Below are 6,000 nucleotides of genomic sequence, written 5' to 3'. Positions count from 1 at the left end.
TATTTTTTATTTTTTTTAAGTTTATTCATTTATTTTGAGAGAGTGTGTGTGAGTAGGAGAGGGGCAGAGAGGGAGAGAGAATCCCAAGAGGCTCCATGGGCTCTATCTCACCAATCTTGAGACCATGACCTCAGCTGAAAGCAAAAGTCAGAGGCTTTACCAACTGAGCTACCCAGGTGCCCCAAGGAGTCCTTGTTTTAGAATGGAGTTATTAGGGACTCCTGGGTGGCTCAGTCTGTTGAGCAGCTGACTTCAGCTCTAGTCATGATCTCATGGGTTCGAGCCCGGAGTCCAGCCTGGTGTTGAGCCCTGGGTTGGGCTTTGTGCTGACAGCTCAGAGCCTGTAGCCTGGTTCAGATTCTGTGTCTCCCTCTCTCTCTGCCCCTCCCCTACTCACACTCTCTCTCTCTCTCTCTCTCTCTCTCTCTCTCTCTCTCAAAAATAAACAAACATTGAAAAAATAGAGTGGAGGTATTTGTTCAAGTAGTACGGCAGAACAGGTGGTTCACTTTTTTTTTTCCTGCATATGTATTGATTTTTTTTCAACCTTTTTTATTTATTTTTGGGACAGAGAGAGACAGAACATGAACGGGGGAGGGGCAGAGAGAGAGGGAGACACAGAATCGGAAACAGGCTCCAGGCTCTGAGCCATCAGCCCAGAGCCCGACGCGGGGCTCGAACTCACGGACCGCGAGATCGTGACCTGGCTGAAGTCGGACGCTTAACCGACTGCGCCACCCAGGCGCCCCTGTATTGATTTTTTAAAGCTTTATTTTATTTGAAGTAGGCTCCACACCCAGCGTGGAGGCCAAGGCAGGGCTTGAACTCGGGAACCTGAGATCAAGATCTGAGCTGAGATCAAGAGTCGGAGGCTAGGGGCGCCTGGGTGGCTCAGTTGGTTAAGCATCTGACTTCAGCTCAGGTCGTGATCTCACGGTTCTCATGGGTTTGAGCCCCATATTGGGCTCTGTGCTGACAGATCAGAGCTGGAGCCTGCTCCAGATTCTGTGTCTCCCTCTCTCTCTGCCCCTCCCCTGCTCATGCTCTGTCTCTCTCTGTCTCTCAGAAATAAATGTGAAAAAATAAAAAAGAGTCGGAGGCTAGGCGCCCGCTGCACATGTACTATTTTTTATTGACATATAACACTGTATTCGCTTCAGATAAACAATAGAATGATTTGATATATGTATATATTGTGAAATGGTCCACTCTTTTATAGATGTAAATTTTCATCAATTTCCCACATAGCGGCTCAGTGCCAATTCGGCCCAATGATCTGTAATGAGCTCTTAAGTGTAACTGTCAGGAACAATCCTGAGACTTCCCACGACGAAAAGCACAGAGCTTTGAGGTCAAGACGTGGTTCTCACCTCATGGTTCGTCTTCCTTCATGGTCGCTCGGTTCTGAAAATGTATCAGTAGTGTCTGCACGGGAACGCACTTGCAGCTGATCCTGTCATGGGGAATACAAGTATCTCTGGAATAAACTGCACCCCACCCCCGCCCCGTTCATAACCTGAAAATCATTGCTTGTGCCCCTAGGCCCTCCACCCGAGGGAGGGGTCATCACGGCGCTCCCCTCCGGCCTCTCTCTGTGGCCTTCCAGGCTCTGGATGTCTGCGGTGCCTGATCCCCCACGCGTGCCAGGTGGCGGGCATGGGGGGAGGGGAAAAGGAGGGGATGCAGGTGCCACCGATCGCTCCCTCCCTCGTGCGTGTGAGCCTCCCCCGACAGCGGTCTCCGCCGCTCGCCAGCCCCTGCTCTCCAATTCACGCGCGCCAGCCGCTCCAGAGCCTCTCCAGAAGCCAAGCGCTCTGCCCCGGGCTCTCCCCTCGCAGATGCGATCTCGGATCAGACCCTGGACCTTACGTGTCACCCACCCACTGAGCTCAAGGCAATCACCTCAGCGAAAGGGAAGGGGATTTCCTCCGGCGAATTTAGCGGCAGAGTATCAAGGACCACCCGCCCAGCATTGGGTCCCTGCGCCACTGGTGGGGGTTCAGATCCCATCAAGGAAAGCCCACCCCGGGAAGGTGGGAGTTACAGAACCAGACGCAAGGTCAGGGTCATCCCCGACTCCGGTTGCTTGGGACCAGCAGTCCAACTTGGAGGTAAACACCGTTTGAGGCTCAGTTATACTCCACAGACACCGTCCATGGTCCGCAAGCACCCTAAAGAAAACCTGAAATGAACCTTGGAGGTTCAAGGACGCCCGAAACCGTTTAGATGCAAAAAAAAAAAAAAAAAAAAAAGGGGTCCACACGATCTGCCTGCAGGACTCTACCCAGCCTTCTTCCCCACGCCCCCACGCTTTCCTGCTGGAGGCGCCAAGAGTGGAGCGAGGCTGGGACGAGCAGGGGGTTGGGCCGGACGCCGCTGGGGGTGAGGCCAGAGCCTGGCCCCAGGCGCGCTTCCACCTGCGGAGCGCAGGCTTCTGCTCTGGGGAGGCGGGGAGGCCTGGGCGTAGGGAAGGGGAGGGTAAGAGAGAAGTTAGCTGCCCACCTCTGCCTGGGCGAGAGTGATACGGCCCTGAACACGGGTGTTCGCCACATCGAAGTGACTGTCTGGGAGCCCCCTTCCCACTTTGCGCATCGACTTCCCTTCTCAACCCAGACGCTGGCGGCCAGAAGTCTAGGAGGTAGAGGCCGCTCCCAAGGTGTAGCGGCCTACCGATCTCCCTTTCCCCAGAGGCGGGGCGGAGAAGGGAGCAGACGGTCACCTGTGGGCCCCAATCGCCCATTGTTGAGGATGGAGGCCCCCACGTCGCCTCCGCACCTGGCTCGTCTTAAAAAAATAATTTTTTAAAGCTTATTTGTTTGTAATATCTACACCCACCGTAGGGTTCTAATTCACGACCCGGGAGATCAAGAGTAGCACACTCCTCCGACTGAGCCAGCCAGGCTTCCTCGGGCTTGAAATCTTGAAGGGTCCACTAGAGACACTGCGCGAAAACCGCCAGGACCAAGGAAGGTGAAGGCCAGTGCACTGGCTGGCGGAGGCAGGATGGAGAGGCCCCTCCAGTCTCCCCAGGGCGCAAAGGTGCCCGCATTGCCTTCCGGGCGGGGAAGGTAGGGAGGAGGAGCGCCGGTATTAGGTGGAGCGGGGGAGAGTCCGAAAGGGCAAATCGGCCCTCTAGTCTTGTTATTCTTCGGGCAGAGGATGACTTCTCTGCGGGAGTCAGGTGGGGATGGTGACTAGCACCAAGTCCCATTGTGACGTGCCCGGAGCCTCAGCTGAAGATTGGCGGGGTGTGTGGGGGCGGGGGGGAGGGGGGTGGTGGTGGTGGTGGAGGGGTGGGGATGAAAGCCCAGGTCGCCAGGACCTGTACTGGACACAGTCTTGGCGCCCAGTGGAGGCCCTCCAGCTTTTGTCCTGCTGCTGGTCCCTTCCTTCCTGGAGCCCTTTATTTTTTTTTTTTTAATTTTTTTTTTCAACGTTTTTTATTTATTTTTGGGACAGAGAGAGACAGAGCATGAACGGGGGAGGGGCAGAGAGAGAGAGGGAGACACAGAATCGGAAACAGGCTCCAGGCTCCAAGCCATCAGCCCAGAGCCTGACGCGGGGCTCGAACTCACGGACCGCGAGATCGTGACCTGGCTGAAGTCGGACGCTTAACCGACTGCGCCACCCAGGCGCCCCTCTGGAGCCCTTTAAAGCTGACTCTACAGAGGTGACCGTTCTGACCCGCTGCTCCTCTCCTGAGTCTCAGGCATAGACTCAGGTTCCCACTTCTCACCGTATCTACTTCTTCTACCCTTGAGGAAGCCAAAGAAAAAGTAGGGAGGGGCACCTGGGTGGCTCAGTCGGTTGCACTTACGTTGTCCGACTTCGGCTCAGGTCATGATCTCAGTGTTGGTGGGTTCGAAACCAGCCTCCTGCTCTGTGCTGACAGCTCAGAGCCTGGAGCCTGCTTTGGATTCTGTGTCTCCTTCTCTCGCTGTACCCCTCCCCATGCCCCCCCCCCAACTCTGTCTCTCAAAAAGTAAAATAAAAAAAAAACATTAAAAAGAAAGAAAATAAGAAGTAAGGAAACACCAGGCTGAGCCCCATTGGCTTCAGAAGGAAATACCCAACTTCCAATCCTGTTGGAGAGCACATCACGGGAACAAAGGACATTGTGAGACAATGACCCCAGTGTTATGGGAAATCTGATAGCTTGGAAAACTCTGGCCGACAAGGGAAATTGAAGTGACTGTACGGAAAGCGTTGTCAGCAGTAAGATCTGTTTGCAGAACACACGAGTGAAAATGAGCGTCAGAAGGAACAGATGCCAGGTATTCCTCACAGCAAGGCTTTTGCAGCTTTTGAAAAAAGATGCAGACCTCTTCCCAATCCAGAGAACAGAGGGGTCAGGTGGGCAGGGGCTGGGCAGACCTTGAGGAGACTGAATCCTGACAAGTCCTTACCGCATGTGGCACAAACCAGAGATGAAAACGTAGGTAGAACCTTTGAACAACAATAAAAATCAGAGCCCTAATGAGCACTGTGGTCAGAGGTTCTGGGTCTGCAAAAGGAGGAGAAAGAAAAAGAGAGGGAATGCTAAACACTTGGGCTCATGCCCATCCTGGGAAGTGTCAGGGCCCTTGTGGGTGACGTGACAATCACATTTCAGGATAAAATGAGATTAGTTCACCAGGTCCCTGTAATCTTAAATACAGTCATCCCCCACCCACCACCACCACACACACCCCTGCCCCAGACAGTCTGTCAATTCCAATCACCAGCATGCTGTGGTCAGCAAACTTAGCTTAGCTAAGTCCACTCTGCCCACATGCTGAAAGTGGCAGGGACAGATTCTTCAGGAAAATTACCATTTAATTCTGTTTACGTCACTTCTTTAGATTCCTGTTATGGACTACATGTTTGTGTCTTCTAAAAATTCATTTGTTGAAACCCTAATCCCCAATGCGATGGTATTTAGGAGGAGGGGTCTTTGGGAGGTAATTAAATCATGAGGGTGTAGCCCTCTAGACAGGATTAGCGCCCTTATAAGACACACAAGAAGGAGGCTCTCTGCTACATGAGGATATAATGAGAAGGCAGCCATCTGCAAACCAGGAAGAGAGCCCTTACCAAGAGGTGAATATGCAGGCACCTGATCTTGAACTTCCAGTCTCCAGAACTATGAGAAACGAATTTCTGTTGTTTAAATTTCCCAGTCTGTGGTTATCTGTTAGAACCACTCAAACTAAGACAGTCCCTTCTGTTTTTTATTATATTGCAATCTTCCTAAGACTGTGTATTTCTCCATTTTAACACACATTCACACCTTCCTCCCCATTTTCCTTTCATTGATCCCTTCATCATTTAATTTGGCATTTTGTACCATTTTTTTCTTGCTTTTCAGTTCTTTGTGTTTTCTACAGCAGTGAATTATGAATTCTCTTCATAATGTGCTATATTTTTGTTGATGCCCGTTTTTAATTTTTTCAACTGCCTTTTATTTTTAATTTTTTTTAACATTTATTTTTGAGAGACAGAGACAGAGCATGAGCATGGGAGGGGCAGAGAGAGGAGGAAACACAGAATCGAAGCAGGCTCCAGGCTCTGAGCCGTCAGCACAGAGCCTGACATGGGGCTTGAACTCACAAACCGCGATATCATGACCTGAGCCGGAGTTGGACATTTAACCACTGAGCCACCCAGGTGCCCCTCAACTGCCTTTTATAGTTTCATTTATTTTTATTTTCCCTCATCTCTCATTTTGCTTTCATGATTTATGGTATAAACTTTATTTCTAATCTTTGTGCCATTATTATTATTATTATTATTATTATTATTATTATTATTATTTAGAGAAAGGGTGCCAGTGAGCGAGGGTCAGAAAAAAATCCCACAAGGAGCAGAGAAGGAGAGAGAGGAGCGGGGCTTACCTGAAGCGGGGCTCGTGTTTTTCACCTGAAGCAGGGCTCGAACTCACCCAAGGTGGGGCTCAAACTCACCAAGAGATCATGAGATCATGACCTGAGCCAAAGTTAGATGCTTAATGACAGCCACCCA

The 6,000-nt window shown here is 51.2% G+C and overlaps 1 long non-coding RNA gene across 1 annotated transcript; it reads right to left on the bottom strand.

The window, feature by feature from the left end:
* Positions 1-1,107: 1,107 nt before the first annotated feature.
* LOC109495122 lies at positions 1,108-3,240 on the bottom strand. Its single transcript, XR_002150340.3, has 2 exons — positions 2,836-3,240; positions 1,108-1,453 (listed from the first exon to the last, which is right to left on the bottom strand). It is a non-coding gene; the product is annotated as an uncharacterized LOC109495122 (long non-coding RNA).
* Between the last annotated feature and the right edge of the window lie 2,760 nt (positions 3,241-6,000).

The sequence above is a fragment of the Felis catus genome, chromosome E3 (assembly GCF_018350175.1).
Source record: "Felis catus isolate Fca126 chromosome E3, F.catus_Fca126_mat1.0, whole genome shotgun sequence".
NCBI lineage: Eukaryota > Metazoa > Chordata > Mammalia > Carnivora > Felidae > Felis > Felis catus.
Note: the sequence above shows the minus strand (reverse complement) of the source record. Positions and strands in the feature narration are given on the sequence as shown.